Below are 18,304 nucleotides of genomic sequence, written 5' to 3' on the forward strand. Positions count from 1 at the left end.
CATTTCACCCATAAGGAAGCATTGAAATTGGAGGGAAATTTATTTCCTTCCCTTCGGTTCTGCCGCTGTTCTATGGATTCTTAATTAGGTAAAGCACCCCCACAGAGGCTTACTTGCAAGTGTCTTAGGGGAGAGTTATAAAAGAAGCCGACGGGCATTGTCGTAGAGATTGCAACACCTTCATCCCAAATCACTAGGCTACTCCTCTCGCAACTGTCCCCACCCCGTTTCTCGATCTCTTAAGAGCTCCGACGGGATAGCGGGGGGGGGGGGGGGGCGACCTTGTCCCTCAAGCGGTGGAGGCGGGAGAGACTGGAGGTCTCTACTCCAGCAAACTCACGGCCAGCTCGCCAGGGGAACAACCTCCTAAGTTTCCTGGTGCCAAAAGAGGGAGTCGCCCGCCGCCCTTTTCTTCGGATTCGCAGGGGAAACTAAGAGCGGCGGGGCAGCCCCGGGGCTGACCGAGAGAAGGAGGGAATGGAGGAAGGAAGGAAGAAGGCCGGCCGTGACGCTGCTGCTTCCGTCCCTCCCCCGGTCTCCCCTACTGAGACAGAAGCGCCCTCTCACGAGGCCCCTCAGACGCCGGGAAGGGAAAACAGAGCGGCGGCGGGATGAGGTGTCCCCTCCACACACTCTCCTGCACAGAAAAGTTAAGAGGCCCGTGCAGGTCCACTCAGAATAGTTTGTCTTCAACAAAACTCTCAGGAAAGTGGGTATATATAAAAGAAATTACATCATGAGAGCAAATGCAATTCAAGGTGGTACAGCTGAACGTGGACGCTGTCCAGAGACAGTTCCCTCCTTCGTGTGTTCAAAATAGAGGCTGCACCGTCTTTGAACAAAGGCCACGTTGGTAGACAAGAGGTGACTGTCTCCTTTCATTGAGGCTAGGTAGGTGCGTTCAACGAGCAGCAAAATATGGTGGTAGAATTCTGAAGTGGCTATACCATTTGAGAATGCAAGAGAAAGCGGTCATACTCATAATGCTTTTCCATGTAAAAACTCCCAGTAACTTAAGCGTATCTATCCGGGGAAAGATCCAACTTAGCCTTTGCCTACTTGTGCTGATTTTCCACTTACAGGGAATTTATTCATGTAGAGAAAATTTGAAATGCCATCTGAAGTGGTACAGTACATTCAACCACATTAGCACTCTGCTGCCTCCTTATTCTTCTGCATCTCTAGACCTGATTTGAAGGTCTTAGAAAATATGTTGTTGTCTCCTGCTGCACAGTTTGCCCAGTTGGTAAAATTGGATTTAAGGACAGTATGATGGGAGCATAGGGGAGATGTCTTTTCTTAAGCTCACCCATATTTCTTAAAAAAACCAACCTCCCTGCAGTTTAAAATATAGTATATCAAAGGGAAAGGTTCAAGTCCACTCTGCTGTCTGCTGTACTAATATTTTCTGTATAGCAAGGAAATCCTGGAAATTGAGCCCATTTGCTTTCCCTTTTTGTACTCCAGCAAAAATGTTAGACAGAAAAAAAAATCTAAAATATGTTCCACATCCTAGAGATGAGGAATCACATCCTAGAGAAGAGGAAAATATATAAAGATTAGTAGAAGGACATCAGAGCATCAAAATAGAATAATATATGCTGGGAAAGAGGTTAGGTCTGATTTTTAACATGACTATATGTACAGCAAAAATAACATGAGAGTTTACATTTATGCAGCATTTTGTGTAAAAAGTTACTAGCCATCCATAACCAATGTGTGTTTAGCATGCCAGAATTCCATAGCATGAGCAGCTGATACACTGGTGTGGCAATAAAACATATGCACTTGCCACACACAGGCAGCAGCCCAGTTTATACAAGGTGCTGTGTGTACGAAGTACAAGTGAGTTTGTTTGCTTGACAGCACAACATCAATATTTATGTATTTATTTCATTTATATCTGACCTTTCTCCCCAATGGGGACTAAAATCAGCTTACATCATTTTCCTCTTCCATTTTACCCTCACAACCACTATGTGAGGTAGGTTAGGCTGAGAGAGTGTGACTGACCCAAGGTCACCCAGAGAGCTTCCATGGCAGGTTCATACCTGCGTCTTCCAGATCCTGCTCTGATACTCTAAGCACTATACCACACTGGCTCACATAAATATCAGACCTCAGTATGACAATGCCACATGTCAGCCACTTATTTATTTTATTTTATTATATTCTTACGCAGAGCTAATTCTCCATATCTAGCTACTTTCTGAGAAGCCAACTCCTTACTACAAGCTTATGAAGTTGCTGTTTGCGTGGATGTGTCCTTCATGAGACTGCTATATGGACAGTGTCATATGCCTCTCCTGAGAGAGCTGCACCCATAGATTAGGGTTTCCCAACGTGGTACCTCTGCCCATAGATCAGGGTTTCACAACATGGTGCCTGCCAGTACTTCCCCTGCTTAGCTTCTCTCAGAAAGTGTGCATTGTAAGACAGGCCTTGTTATTGGTTGCCCCCATTCCAAAGAAGAAGAGTTGGATTTTTAGTGCACCCTTCACTGGAGGGGGGGAGAGGTGTCAGCTACAGTTGTTTGAAAGCTCTGCCCTTTGTACTCGCTCAGAGGCAGCCTTACCAGGGTTCCCCAAGGTACTGGTTATGGGATAGGTTGGCTTTTATAACCTGAGGTGGCGGCACAAAGAAAAACATGCTTTTACATGGGGGCAATTACACAACATGCATGTGAGAACACACAGACTGATTGTGAGTTTATGACACTTACCACACTCTCTCAAAACTTCAAAAGGTACTCATAGGCTCAGAAAGTTTGGAGACTTCTGCCATAGAGATGTGTCACATTGCCCAAAGCTTTCCTCACATTTATCTGGTTCATCAGTTTTGCCCCTAGAATTTAAAAGAGACTTGTTTTCTTCTGTACATATACACATTCAAATGTGGCAGTGAATTTAGAAGGTATAGACACTGATGCGAGCAAAGCAGCTTGACAGCAAAAGACAAAAAGATTAAATATGTACACATCTGCTTAAATTCACAGCCTTCAGCGAATGCTTTTGGCTTTAAAAAATTGGATAAAGTTACAGGTGTGTAACATAGTCTAGCCCTCATGTGGCATCAGAGGCTTGTTCTGACCAATTAGTTGCATGGGAATTCTTTTGGAAATATTTCTGACAAATACATATAGAAAAAAACAAAAAGTAAATATACATTTTCCAGAAAATGTTAGTCAGACTAACATAGCCTTCTGATCATATACCTTCCCTGTAAAATGTGCAGTTTCAGTTTTAACTGAATGCTTTCCACATGTAGCCTTCTGGTAAGCTTTGTTCCAGAAGCATAATGCAACCAGCTGTAAGCTAGACTCCCCGATCTTTTGTTAAATTATTGTATTGCATTGCATTCTGTAAAGGCTGGAAATGAGTCACAGTATAAATAACTTTTTCTGCAATAATAAACTTTCAAATATCCCTCTGTAATTTAGCTTGCAAATTTCAATTGGCAGGGATTAGTGATCATATCGCCCTGTAGTATAATTTAGCATGGCATCCAGCTGTTCACATTTTTGCACAGCTGTTGAAACCACAGCCTCAGCGAGTGTGAAGGTAAAATGCTTTACCTTGCAAAGAGTTTGAAATTATCTGGAGCAATGGAAGTAGCTCAGGTCCAGATACAATACCCCTCCATGTTCCTAGAGCCTACTGATTCAGGATTTAATACCATCTCTCCAAACAACTGTGGGTTAGTTGAGACATACCTACAGCATGTAGTTTATACATGTAGCACTTGCATAGGGTTTTTAAGAGGTGTTAGTATAGCTATTGTATCTTGTAGAATGGAACTACCTAAGCAATGCATATATGAGTACATTGGCACAGCAGAATTAGTCGGAGGGCGTGTCTGCCACTTCTCTATACATTCCTCCTCCTGCTTTACTCCAGAATTAGACAGTCTTTCCAGTCTCAGAATTTGTAGGGGAGAATCACAAGACAGTGAATGACTAAGAACTCCCTGCCATCCACTTATAACAAATATAGAAAAATATTTTCAAAACACAGTATGGTAAACTTGTTGGCTTTAATCCAACAAAAAGGTAAAAGGTAAAGGTAGTCCCCTGTGCAAGCACCAATAGTTTCCGACTCTGGGGTGACATCGATGTTTTCACGGCAGACTTTTTTATGGGGTGGTTTGCCATTGCCTTCCCCAGTCAACTACACTTCCCCTCCTCAGCAAGTTAACTCATTTTAGGGACCTCGGAAGGATGGAAGCTGAGTCAACCTTGAGCCAGCTACCTGAACCCAGCTTCTGCCGGGATCGAACTCAGGTTGTGAGCAGCTTTACCACTCTGTGCCACGGGGCTGCTTAAATAAACCATTAGCCAAATTCTCTTAATTCAAGGAATGGGGCTTTTCCTGCTGCAGCTTCCTGTGCTCCCTAAAAGTCAGGTTTGAAAGTTAGGAGACTCTGGAATTGAATGGAGTGAGGCACAGGAGCTAGAGTAGGAAGGGGAAATTGGCAGAGATTGTGTTGGCAGAGTAAGTAACACAGCAGTGGTGCACAACCTGATTAAAGAGTAGATAAAGGTTTATTTAGAACAGGGGTGTCAAACTCATTTGTTATGAGGGCCAGATCTGACATAAATGAGACCCTGTCGGGCCGGGCCATGTAAGATTAGGTAGCAGAGATATAAACTTTATAAAGGACACAAAAAAAACAAAGATTTTTTTTTTAAAAAAGCCTTAAAATAAAATATGCTTCAAACATTAGCACTCATTAAAGGTACTTCCTTTGTATTTCTCCCATGGGATCCAGGGAACTGGACAAAGGAAACTCTGGCTCTTTCTTTCCTTCCCTAGGGGACCAGGAGGGGAAGGAGCCCCAGCCAATAGAAGGAAGAGAGGCTTGGCTCAGTAGCTCTGCTGTGCAATTTAGAGAGCCTGGCTGTCAAGTCGGCTGATTCAATAACGAGACCTTTTGATAAAAAGTTTCTAGTTTATTGAAATCATTGTATCCAACAGCTAAGAGATTGAGAGACTGAGGAACATACAGTAAGGATAATCATATAAGGTATTCTTCAAAGGAATTCTTTAGGGAGGGGGTACTATGCAGGGCACATTCACACATTGATGTTACAAATCGTTCTCAGGCCGGCTGGCCTTGGGCAAGGCGCCTCTCCCCCATTGCCCAGTCTGAGAAGGCACCATTATCTCTTTCACATGTTTCCATTGCAGAGCAAAACTACATAACAAAAGACAGGAAGGGGGGAGGAGGAAGAGTAGAGCTAGCAGCATTAACATACAGTATGGCTTTTACCCAGAATGCTTTCCCCTGAACCAAAGATGTTATACAGGCTTGACCAGAGCTGAAGCAGACTTGACACTGGCAAAGCAAGCTATCCCTCCCCACCCCCCCAAGAGGGAAGCCTCAGCAAATGGAGAAAATAGAGGCTTTGCTCTGTAGCTCCTGTGCGATTGAGCAAGCCTGGCAAAGCAAGCTGTGATGCAGAAGAAAGCAAGAGAGAGGGAGAAGGAAGCAGATGACAGGCAATTACTTAGGGGCCATATAGGAACCCTCTGGGGGCCTTATTTGGCCCTCAGGCTGCATGTTTGACACCCCTGATTTAGAAATTAACATACTTGATAGAAAAGAGGAAAGACAGAGATAGGTTCCTAACCACATCTCCAGCTGAGACAGAAGGTAAGATTGAGTGTGGAACTTCTGAAAAGAAGGGGAGAATGGCCCTGAGAGTAGCAATCTGAAGACAGACAAGGAATGACGCTTAACAGGAGAGAAGGTGATGCTGCCCTCACTATCTTATTTATTTATTTATTTATTTATTTATTTATTTGTTCGATTTATATCCCGCCCTACCCCACCAAGGCGGGCTCAGGGCAGCTTACAATACAAAAAGCTAACAAAGATCAGTTTAAAATACATTAATAATTATACAATAAAATACATAAAAGTACATAAAACTCACATCAATATGCACTATGCTACCTTTTCCTTAAATCAATTCTTCAAGTATTCCAGAGTTCAATATTCTGATGTTCAAAGTTTAAATATTCAGGCATCCCGATATCAATTAATTGTATGCCAACCGGAAGAGGGCTGTTTTACAGGCCCTGCGGAACTGTTCAAGGTTCCGCAGGGCCCTCACCTCTGGGAGCTGGTTCCACCAACAGGGGGCTGCAATCAAAAAGGCCCTGTCTCTGGTCGCTTTCAGACGGGCCTCCTTTGGCCCAGGGATTATAAGGAGGTTCTGAGACCCCGATTTCAGCACTCTCTGGGGAACATGTGGGGAGAGACGGTCCCTAAGGTAGGTAGGTCCCAGGCCATAAAGGGCTTTAAAGGTCATAACCAGCACCTTGTACCGAACTCGGTATGTTATCGGCAGCCAATGCAGTCCCCAGAGCCCCGGCTCCGTCTAGGGAGCCCTAACAACAGCCGGGCAGCGGCATTCTGCACTAGCTGCAACTTCCAGGTTCGGCACAGGGGCAGCCCCATGTAGAGGGCATTGCAGTAGTCCAGCCTCAAGGTGACCGTTGCATGGATCACTGTTGCCAAATCGCCGTTCTCCAGGAAAGGGGCCAGCTGCCTTGCCCGCCTAAGATGAAAAAATGCGGACTTGGCAGTGGCTGCTATCTGGGCCTCCATAGTTAGAGTAGGCTCCAATAGCACCCCCAGGCTCCTAACCCTGTGCGCCGCTGTCAGAGGCACACCATCGAGGGCCGGTAAGGGAATCTCCCTCCCTGGACCACGGCGACCCAAGCAAAGGACCTCTGTCTTCGTTGGATTTAGTTTCAGCCCGCTCAGCCTGAGCCATCTAGACATGGCTTGCAATGCCAGGTCCAGGTTTTCTGGGACACAGGCAGGCCGGCCGTCCATAAGCAGATAGAGCTGGGTGTCATCAGCGTACTGGTGGCAACCCAGCCCATATCTCCGGGCAATCTGGGCAAGAGGGCGCATGTAGATGTTAAACAACATCGGGGAAAGAACTGCTCCCTGAGGGACCCTGCAATCAAGCGGGTACCTCCGGGACAGTTCACTCCCAATCGCCACTCTTTGTCCCCGACCCTTGAGGAAAGAGGCAAGCCATTGTAAAGCCAACCCTTGAATCCCCACGTCGGCAAGATGGCAGGTCAGCAACCGATGGTTGACCGTATCGAACGCTGCCGATAGGTCTAACAACATCAGTACCGCCAAGCCTCCTCGGTCCAGATGCCGCTGGAGATCATCTACCAGGGCAACCAGCACTGTCTCCGTCCCATGACCCGGGCGGAAGCCCGACTGATGGGAGTCAAGGACGGAAGCATCCTCCAGGAAGCTCTGTAGTTGCAACGCCACTGCCCTCTCAGTGAGTTTACCCAAGAAGGGTAAATTCGAGACCGGCCGATAGTGTGCCTATTCGGCCGGGTCTAATGTTGGTTTTTTTAAGAGGGGGCAGACCACTGCCTCCTTAAGAGGTGTTGGAAATTGCCCTTCCATCAGGGATCTATTTATGATATCCCATACAGGATACCTAAGCTCCCTCTGGTAGGATTTAATAAGCCAGGAGGGGCAAGGGTCCAAATTGCAAGTTGTAGGGCGTGCAGACAAGAGGATCCTGTCAACTTCCTCCAGGCTGAGAGCACTGAAACCATCCAGGACACAATCTGAAGACAGGCAAGGAGCCTCGGGTTCGCATACTGTCTCCAATATGGCGGGGGCGTCGCAGCGGAGCGACGCGACTTTATCTGCAAAAAATTTCGCAAAAGCCTCACAGCCGATTTCCAATTGACTAGCGTTTGGGCTGCCCTGCGGCAGTGTTATAAGAGTTATCTAATTGTCTTCTTGCTGCAGGGTCTTCTTCTCTTCTTTGTACACCAGACATTGCCTTTTCCAACAATATGAATGTTTACAGTAATGTTCTATCTGAGCCAAGAAATTCTGGGTGGCATTATATTTGCTTGACTGTGTAGAAATGTATTCAAATAAGACTGTCTCCAAGTAGTGATTTATTGTGCAATGGATATGAGAGAAGGAATCTACAAGGAAGCTTTTGTGTGCCACATGAAGGGCAGCAAACAGCATAAAATTGGCTGTGAAGGCAATAGGCAATATGATTAAATGGATATGCCATTGTTTTGTAATAGAGTGTTGGGTTAGAACCTTGGAAATCTGGGTTCAGATCCTCACTCTGCCATGAAACTCGCTGGATTACCTTAGGCCAGTCACTCTTAGCCTAACTTACCAAACAAAGTTGTATTTGTGAGGGAAATACCATGTACATTGCCCTGAGTTCCTTAGAAAATGGTGGGATAAAACCGTGAGAGTATAGATAGGCTGACAAGCAGTGTTGATCCCATAGACAAAGAATCTCAGCTGTAGGGACAAGCAGAATGAAGAAATCTGAATACACGAGTTGAAAGACAGCAATAAGACTTGCAGAGGATGTCAGCGTAATCAGTGAACAAGAAGAATCCCTGCAGTCATGTTACATAGTTGATATGTGACAAATTACGGGCCACACAAAGCTTGCAGTCAAAACAGGTAAATAATTTTCAAAGATGCCATTAGAGCCGACATGAAATGCTAGGTAAGAAGGCCTCATTGCTTCATAACAAGGAGGAAGAACTATGCTTGCAAGCAGCTCAGCGCATATGAAAGTAGTTAGCACAGTACAGTGTTGTCAGTGCATAGTTAATACTTGAGGAGCTAACAGAAGAAGATTCAAAAACACCACCTGCTCTTCATCAGAGATTCCTATGAACTGTATTCATAGGTTCCTGGTAAGTAGAAAGGCAGCCATAGAAGAGGGTTGTTTCATCTTTTACAGATGACAGTGGCACTGTAGATCATCATAAAAATAACTGTTGTGCTTAAAAGATTCTCTGCTCAGTGTTCTGAAGTTCAGTGTTGCATTTGTGGAGTGAACTCCAGCTTTTTCATAGAAAACAAAGGTAGATTTAGAGCATTGGCTTTGCAAATTAAATTGCTGCTATTCTTCACACATATCATGATGCAGTTTGTTGCCATGAAATCAAGCCGAGCCCAGAATTAAGCAGATGTTCAGCTTACAAAGCACACCAATTCTGCAGCTGGTCACATTAGTATGTTTCAGTAGAAGTATAAAGAGGTATGGGAAATGACAAAGAGATAATATGCATTGGAAATCAGCGTTTCAGAGGTGGAGCTGTTATGCTCATTTTTGCATGGTAGGACTTAGTTTTTCACTAATTACTGTGCAGATAAATTATAGATGTAGGTAAATTAGATGCACTGAGCAAAATGCACACATATCACAACTCTTTCCTTTTAAATTTAGGACAATCCTGTGCATTATTCAGCATCCTTAAGACCAAATGAAATCAGTGGAAAATGAGCATGTTTAATAACCAAATTTGTTGGTGTGCTTATAGTACAAAATGAGCCCCATGGCACAGAGTGTTAAAGCTTCAGTACTGCAATCCTAAACTCTGCTCACGACCTGAGTTCGATCCCTGGTGGAAGCTGGGTTTTCAGGTAGCCAGCTCAAGGTTGACTCAGCCTTCCATCCTTTCAAGGCTGGTAAAATTACCCAGCTTGCTGGGGGGAAAGTATAGATGACTGGGGAGGGCAATGGCAAACCACCCCGTAAAAAGTCTGCCGTGAAAACATTCTGAAAGCAACTTCACCCCAGAGTCGGAAACGACTGGTACTTGCACAGGGGACCTTTCCTTTCCTTATAGTACAAGCCTGGGCACTTGGTAGTAAGACTAGTGATTTTAATAAAAAGTAACATTTTTATGGAGGCACCTGGGAGTGCAAAGCTTTTGTTTCATTGACTAGCTTTTTATGACATTAGATATTATTAAGTAGCATCTGTCTTTTTTTTCTTCTAGCACTTTGTGAACAAAGATTATTGAACAAAGAACCATTAAAATGGGCATTTTGCCTTATTTATTAAAAAAGAAGAAGAACAGATTGGATTGATACTCTGCCCTTCACTTGGAGTCTCAGAGCAGCTTACAATCTCCTTTCCCTTCCTGCTGCATGTGGAGAAGCGGGGACTCAAACCCGGTTCTCCCAGATCAGATCAGAGATTGTAGAATTCTCTCACCCTGCATTTAAATCTGAACACATGAGTTCAGTGTGTAGAACCTGAAATTAATTGTTAGGGGAGAAAATGAAATTTAGATAATTGACTTTGCCCTTTGGAATCCATTGTGATGATGGGCAGCTCTCCCACTATAGAAAATAATTGTTCTTCTTGTAAATGTTACTTCTTCCTATGCTAATTTATCACCAGTAGCTGCTGTTGGGAGCGGGTGTTCCAATTTTATCTTGTTTATATTTGGCCTCTGCAAATTTGAACTAACTATTGCTCTACTACTGCAATTCATATTAGCAAACTTTTTTTTCACTTTTCTGCCCTTTAGGATACCATTTCCATGCATCTAAAGGAGTTTGGCTGCTGTTCACAAAAGCTTTTATGCTACCAAAGGAGTCATTACTTTCTAAGATGACATCAGACTGCTGTTTTTGCCACAACAGGCAAGTTCTGTGGAATTTGTTCATTTCTGAAACTACATCTTGACTGCAGATTCTGATTTTCAGAAGTACGAGGGATTCAGGAGGCTCAGCCAGCAGAGGTCAGTTAGCACAGCATCCTTCGAGAGAAGCATCTTGGAAGCTCCCCATGCAACAGAGTTTTATCTTCTTGGGCTGTTTCCATTGCCATCTTGTTCCAGACAGTAGGTTTAAGAGGCTGGCCCATTTGATTCCTCCCTGCAAAAGGCATGAGTAAGTGAGCAGGAGCCTTTGTTGGACCAGAGACCTTTCATTCACATATGCTACTGAGGAGGGATTTGGTTCATATATGGCCCCATATGACAGCAAGGGTATAGGAGTGCTGCACATGGAGGATCTCACAGCTTGATGTCCAGAGGGTTGCTTGAGCCACCACGAGGGGTGTGTTGGTGTCTTTGCTGCTATTTCCCTTGCAGCTTTCTCCAACCACAGGAAGGTATAACTGAGCCAGCTGGTTAATCAGCATCTCAGTTAATCAGTTTTACTCTTCTGGCAAAGCCTGCCGAAGCTGATAAAAAAACATTTCTGTATCTTAAGTGGACTTTGAATCTTTCACCGTTTTCGTAAAATATACCAGGTATACATGTAGAGATGTAAGTTCGAACATCTGCACTGTCTTGCTGTTCAGAGAAGTGAAGTGCATCCTGTTATATGTCTGTCCTGATGGCTACCAGCCCAGGTCTGTATCTATAAAAAGTCATTTTTCTTAAAAAGCATAAATAATATGCATATTTAATAACTTTCAATATTTTAAAACCATTAATTTGTTCAGTAGAAGATGTTGTACTGTGCGTTACTATGTATCTGCACCAGTTAAATTTCAGGGGGCAGCCTTATCTACAGGATCTCCCTCTTTGAATAAGCCTTTTCCTAATTTAGGGAGGTTCTTCTAGCAACAGCAATGACAATGTGCCAGCCAAAGAACCAGCCATAAATGTCTTACCTTCCTTCTGTGGGTCAATAAGGTTACAAGCACCCTAATCTTTAAACTCAACAGTGTGGACCATTAGAGGGCAGCAAAATTTAGGGAATAAATGGGCAGGAGTTCCAAGCTAGGAATAAGGATGAATCCAGCTGTGTTAAATAAGGATGAACTGGGTTCCATTAAATGTTTAAAATGGGGATTTCAGGAGAACCAAAATGCTCTGTTTGCTGCTTTGACAACTTGTTTTTTCCCCTCACAATGTTATCCTTGCCAGCTGGAGATCAGTATATGCACGTTTTGAAGCAACTGAAACTGCCTTCTTGAAGGCATTGCCTTCACTTAGAACAGGCACCCTGTCTTTCAAATCAAATTTATTTGGCAGTGTTGGGATATTAATGCCTTTAATTCACACTGAGAATATGTTGGCCCTAAGAACTTTTAATGAGGTGTTCCAGGTTTACCTAGAGATCTCCTGCTAGGGTTGCCAAGTCCAATTCAAGAAATATCTGGGGACTTTGGGGGTGGAGCCAGGAGACATTGGGGCGGAGCCAGGAACAAGGGTGTGACAAGCATAATTGAACTCCACGAGAGTTCTGGCAATCACATTTAAAGGGATAGCACACCATTTTAAATGTCTTCCTTCTATAGGAAATAATGAAGGATAAGGGCACCTTCTTTTGGGGCTCATAGAATTGGACCTCCTGCTCCAATCATTTTGAAACTTGGGGGGTACTTTGGGGAGAGGCACTAGATACTATACTGAAAAATTGGTTCCTCTACCTCAAAAAACAGCTCCTCCAGAGCCCCCGAAACCTCCAGATCAATTCTCCATTATACCCTATGAGAATCGATCTCCACACGGAATAATAAAGTGCTCAGCAGATGTTTCCCTCTCCCCCCCCGCCCCTCCCTGTTTCTGGCGAGTCTGAAGCAGGGGATTGGCCTCTCTACTCACAAGTTGCTGCCAGCTTCTTCACAGCAACACAGACACACCATCCCAAGAGGAAGCTTTTCAATCGGAGACTGAAGCCTCCGGAGGTGCAAAGGCACATGGTCCTCTGGGGGCGGGGCTTCCCCCCACCCCGCTGGCCAGCTGACTGGGGGCGGGAAGGAGCCTGGGAAAGTGGAAGAACTCCCTCTGGGGCCTGGGGATTGGCAAGCCTATCTCCTGCTATTACAATGGATCTCCAGACAACCAAGATCAGTTCCCCTGGAGAAAATGGCTGCTTTGGAGGGCAGACCCCATTGCATCATACCCCAATGAGGTCCCTTCCCTCCCCAAACCCCACCCTCCCTAAGGTCCACCCCCTAAATCTCCAAGTATTTATCAGTCCAGAGCTGGCAATGCTGCATATTATGCCATCCTTGGTGGCTGGCATGTAAACTAGCACCTCCTCCTCTTTTCATTGCCCCTTTTGTTTTAAGCCCAGTGTACCATTGGCTCAAGCAGTCACCCTGGGCTGATGAAGCTTGCTATTCCTGGCTTCTGCCATCTGGGCAGGAGAAAACAGAAGAAAGTCCTGTGCATACAATCCTTCCATTTCATCAAAATGAAAGCATTGAACTAAGCCCTCAGTGTGGGTTCAGAAAGCAAAGCCTAATTTCTGATTCCATGGAGGATACAGCCTGCTTATGAATGTTGGTAAAAGCTTCCACTTATTTGTTTTAATTATAATTGATGCCAAGGACAACAGAAGGTTTTTATTGACCATGTTTCTGTCAAATTCAGATGGATAATGACTTCCAAACTATCATTCTGACAGCTGCCAGACGTCAAATAGAGCTTAACATCTTCAAATCCTATCCTGTGACTTGGTAAAAGGGTTCCATTTCAATCTCAGACAAGCGTCTCAACTCAGTCTCATCTTGTTATCGTTCTTTGATGAATTTTTGCCTGTCAGTCCAATTGCAAGTCAGAATTACAGCCGCAGAAAATGGGCTCCTCAGTATTTACGCCTGGTAAGTGAGCTGGAGAGGAAAGACACTCCATTTTAAAAATTCATTTTGATCCCACCTTTTGGGCGTTTTCGCACTGACCTTTTACTGGCGCGACCACCCTCCTCACGCCGGCGGATCTGCAGGGATTTCGCACCAGAAGCACCGGCGCAGCCAAAAGAGCCGGCTACTTCCGTCGCGAAACCCGCTCAAACGTTTTCCTGCTTCTTGGCGGTTTCCGTTTGAGCGGGTTTCACGACGGAAGTTGCCGGCTCTTTTGGCTGCGCCGGCGCTTCTGGTGCGAAATCCCTGCAGATCCGCCGGCGTGAGGAGGGTGGTCGCGCCAGTAAAAGGTCAGTGCGAAATCAGCCTTTGATTTATAAACAACAATTTATCTTAAATTTGTATCAACTTTTAATGAAAGCTTTATAGTTAGAGCTTGATTTTGTGACTTGTTGTACCACTAAATAAGTTTTTAGGAATTAGGTGCTGGTGATTTATCCATTTACACCAATTACACTGCAATCCTAAACTGAGTTACACCCTTCTAAGCACTTAGCTCTCATTTGCAACTTGAAGTTAATAATACTGGTCTACCTCAACAGAATTATTGTAAGGATTACTGAGATGTATAAAGTGCTATATACAAGCTATATTGCAGTGAACTTTGTATGGGGATTGGTCAGGGGGAGGGGAACTCAAGCAGGGAAGATGCTGAGCAGTTCTGCTACCATGGAGATGTCTAAAATGGCGTGAGGATATTGAAAGGGGGAGAGTTGGAGGAGTAAATTAATGGTTGAGGAGAGGAAGGAACAGCTAGAAGGCTGAGTAGTCTGAGGACCAGCACAAACTTGCAGAGAAAAGCCAAGAAGACTAATTCTGGAAGAAACAAGAAAAGCTTAATCTGGAAGACTGCTAGGTTCTTCTCAACAGCCTCCTAACCCTTGCCTCACATAACATTGCAATTTCCTGCTGGGTCTTTCTCACCAACTCTGACTACCCCATGATGTAATTTCTGAATACAGTACCTGAGGAACAAGCAAGAAACACTCCACATACACATCTTGTCCTGAGGCAAGTTCAGCATTCTGTTTGCATATACTGATTATCTGCAGTATTAATAGCTTATGTAGGGCTTGAATTCAGCAGGAGCTCAGAGGAGCATAGCTCCTGAACCTCCAGCCAGGGTCTGCACACAGATCCTGGGGCATATGCAAATGAGATATGCTACTGAGCTCCTGCACCTTTTTTTCTACAAAAATGACCCCTGGTTTATAGCATTGTAATATTTACAGCATATAAATAGTAAGCTGAAAAAGGACTTAGTTAACTGGTGCTTGCTTACTCTGATTTCTTATTCCTCCGAACAAAATTAGCCTCTGTACGGAAAGCTCAGAAAGTCATTGCTGTCTTGGGCAATTTACACATTTTTAGTTTGAGCCCAGGGAGAAGAGATCAGAGAACATAATAGCATTACAAAACACTGTTGTTATTATAAAAAGTAGCATAAACGAGGATCATTTTGAGGGTTTTTTTAATTTGATACACAGAGATACCCCAAATACTATACCAGTGTGACCCACCTAAACTTTTTGAAATGCTAAACATCCCCACATGAACATATGTTTATTCTTTTAATATGGTCATCTCTCCACTCCCAGTCTCTGCATTAACTGTAACTCCCAGTAACTGATCAGAGTGTGTCTTTTGATCAGAAGGAGGCGCCCTCAAACATGACTCAAACAAGATTGCATCTGAAAGAAGGCAATTCAACTCCATCTCTACATTGAGCTTGATTGATCCAAAACAGAGATGCAGCAGAATTATCTGTTCCTGGTTTGTTTGTTTTTAAAACTGCTTGAAAAGAAACAAGAGCAGAACAATGAGTCATGCAGGGATATGGCAGATAGGCTCTTCTGCAGATGGGTAATTTAAACTCACAGAAGCCTTTCATTATTTAATCTATTCATTTCTCATGGAACACTATCAATTCTGTCAAGGCGTACAGTTTTACTTGAATTAACGTTTTAATATTACAATGTGACTGTTGCTGACTTAATAGATATTTCTTTTGTTTATCCAGCTGTGCCTGATGTGCCAAAATGATTTTTTAAAAAAACACTGAAAATGTTTAACTAAATGAAAACTGAAACTGCATCAGAGCATTCCAGCTCCAGAAATCCTCTTGTGATTTTCTTTGTTAAATACAGCTGGTATTTTAATATACCAAACCTTCATTTGCCAATTTAATACCCAAACATTTTATTTCTCAAGTCACTGTCATTGGTAAAGCATACTTGATGCGTAACCCGACCCAGCTTTCTGACAGAACTGGATAGATTATGGCACACAGTTCATATGATGAAACTGTCTTTGTAATCATGGTAGTAGTTTCTCAGTTTCCTCAAGGAATAACTGGCTGGCTTATACTTAGATAAAAGACTTTTCTAAGACTGACTAAAATCCTTTAAAACCCATTGGCTTCAATTGACTTAGAAAGGTGTAACCCTTGTTTAGGATTGCACTGTAAGGCTGCAGTAGCCATTTTTCCTGGGTGTAAGTCACATGGAAGAACATGGGACTTCTGAATAGACCTGCTTAGAATTACTCTTCAAAGCAATAATAGCTTTTTAAAACAATTAAATTTTTCTTCAAATGAAACCTATTCAACAACAGTTATATATCTCTGTATGAAAATAGAGTTTTAGATGTGGGAAAGCCCGTTTTATACAGATAAGGTACATGTGTATTTGGATGCAACATTTTTGGAAAATGGTACTGAATATGTTATCAGTAGGTATAGGTGTTAAAGTGAACTGACCTCAGAATTCATTTTGCTAAATGGCATAACACTACCAAAGGGTTACCATATGTTAGAGTGGAATATGTTGCCAGGGTTTGTTTGTTTTGTGAAAGTTTAGAAGGGAACCAACTATTCCTCAGGATAGTTTTGAACATGGTAAATTTTTCTCTCTGTTTATATTATCTTAATTCTATGCTTATTCTCATGCTGTAGATACTCTTACATTTTGTGTTGTATAAACTATGATTTTGGATAATAGAAAAAGAGAACAGAAAAAATATGATGTTACTGTGCATTTAAGAACTTTGATCTCTGTTGTATTTTTAGAAATTGTGTTGGCTACCAGACAGGGTAATAACAGCAAAAGGCCTGCCTAATTTCTCTCTAAAACACTGGAAGCCAGCCTTTGCATTAACTCTGTTGGGAGAACTTTCAATTGAAAGTGGAGAGGTCTATGATTGCATTCCAGACTCATGTCATGAGGTATTTTACTTCAGGGGTACTGTAGCAATGAACTGTGACCAGTGAAAATGAGAACAAGGAAGAGAGAAAGGTCGGTATGAACAGGGGCAGAAACTTCAGTGAAAATGTTTAGAGAAGGTAATTTTTCTTGTCTTGCAGGATAATGAGCATTGGGATGAATCCAGCCAGGTGTTTTTAATCAATCTTAGCCAACACCCAACTTTATTATAGCCCCTGCCCCACATGGCTTTTGTCCTTCCAGGTGGCCCCATGATTCCCAGCCCAGCCTTTTTGGTGATCAAAGAGAACCCTCTCAGCTCTTTTTCACAGTGGAAAAGCTGACTGGATCCAACCCATTATCTCACGGAATGATTCCACAATAATATGGAAGTTAATGTTCCTGCAGGGGTTAAGAAAAGTCTACCGCTTATAGTTTGCCAATTACATTTGCAAGGAAGATATGTATTATTATTTCAAGATCAAAGGTGAGAATAAGTTCAGTGGATGGAAAGAGAATATCAAATAGGATAAAACTTTTGAGAGCCAGTTTGGTGTAGTGGTTAAGAGCGCGGACTCTAATCTGGGAGAATGAATCCCCATTTCTCCACATGCAGCTGCTGGGTGCAGGGCCAAATTAACAATTAGGGCAAGTAGGCACTGGCCTATGGGCTCCCATGCCTATGGGCCCCTCTGCTTGCAGCCCTCAGAGCCTACACACACAGCCAGCAACTGAGTTGCTCTTTGCCCAGCTTGCCTGGTGGCTCCATTCTAACTACACTTAGGCTATGCATGTGTGCACAGCTGCTGATGTTGTCACCAAATTTGCCTCTCTCTGGCTCTCTCCTGCAGCTTAGTAAAACAGGCTTTTGAGAAGGTGCCTGCAGGATGCAGTGGAGATTGCAGGTGGCAGAGCAGGTGCTCCGACTGAGATAATTTGCAATGGGCCCCCCGAGATTTTGACTGCCTAAGGGCCTCCACAGGGTTTAATCCGGCACTGGCTGGGTGACCTTGGGCCAGCCACAGTTCTCTCAGAGCTCTCTCAGTCCCACCTACCTCACAGGGAGTCTGTTGTGAGGACGGGAAAGAAAAGGAGACTGTAAGCCACTCTGAGACTCCAAGTGAAGGGCAGGGTATAAATCCAATCTCTTCTTCTTCAGGCTAGTGCTGCGCTTGTGAAGCAAAAGATGCTTCATATCCTCAGCCTTCCCAAGAGTTATAATTGTTACAACTTCCATGTTGCCATACAGAAGACCTGGAGCAAAGAATGACAGCTGAATTCAGGATTCAGATTCCTAATACAGCATTGTTAACCACTGAGCTATAACATCAGAGCTGTAAGGGTTAATGAAAAGGACCGCTGCTTCCCTGATCTTGATGTGTTGGAGGATGTGCAATGGATTGAGTGTTGCCAGCACCATGTTACATTGTGCAGCAATTTGATTTGGTAGTTACATGGTGATTGGTTGGGCTTCCTGGCAGTGACTGTCTACAGACTGACTTGTCATTTATTTTATTCTTACACAGTGTTTTATAATACTGACAGGCTTGCAGCTAAGTGTGGCCATCTTAATGGGATGACAAAATTAGTCTGCTATTTTTCTTTAACTGCAGATAAGAGAGGCATTGTAATGCCAGGTTTAGCTAGGTGTCAGCTTCAATAAACTTCTCAGATG

The sequence above is a fragment of the Heteronotia binoei genome, chromosome 10, assembly GCF_032191835.1.
Source record: "Heteronotia binoei isolate CCM8104 ecotype False Entrance Well chromosome 10, APGP_CSIRO_Hbin_v1, whole genome shotgun sequence".
Lineage (NCBI taxonomy): Eukaryota > Metazoa > Chordata > Lepidosauria > Squamata > Gekkonidae > Heteronotia > Heteronotia binoei.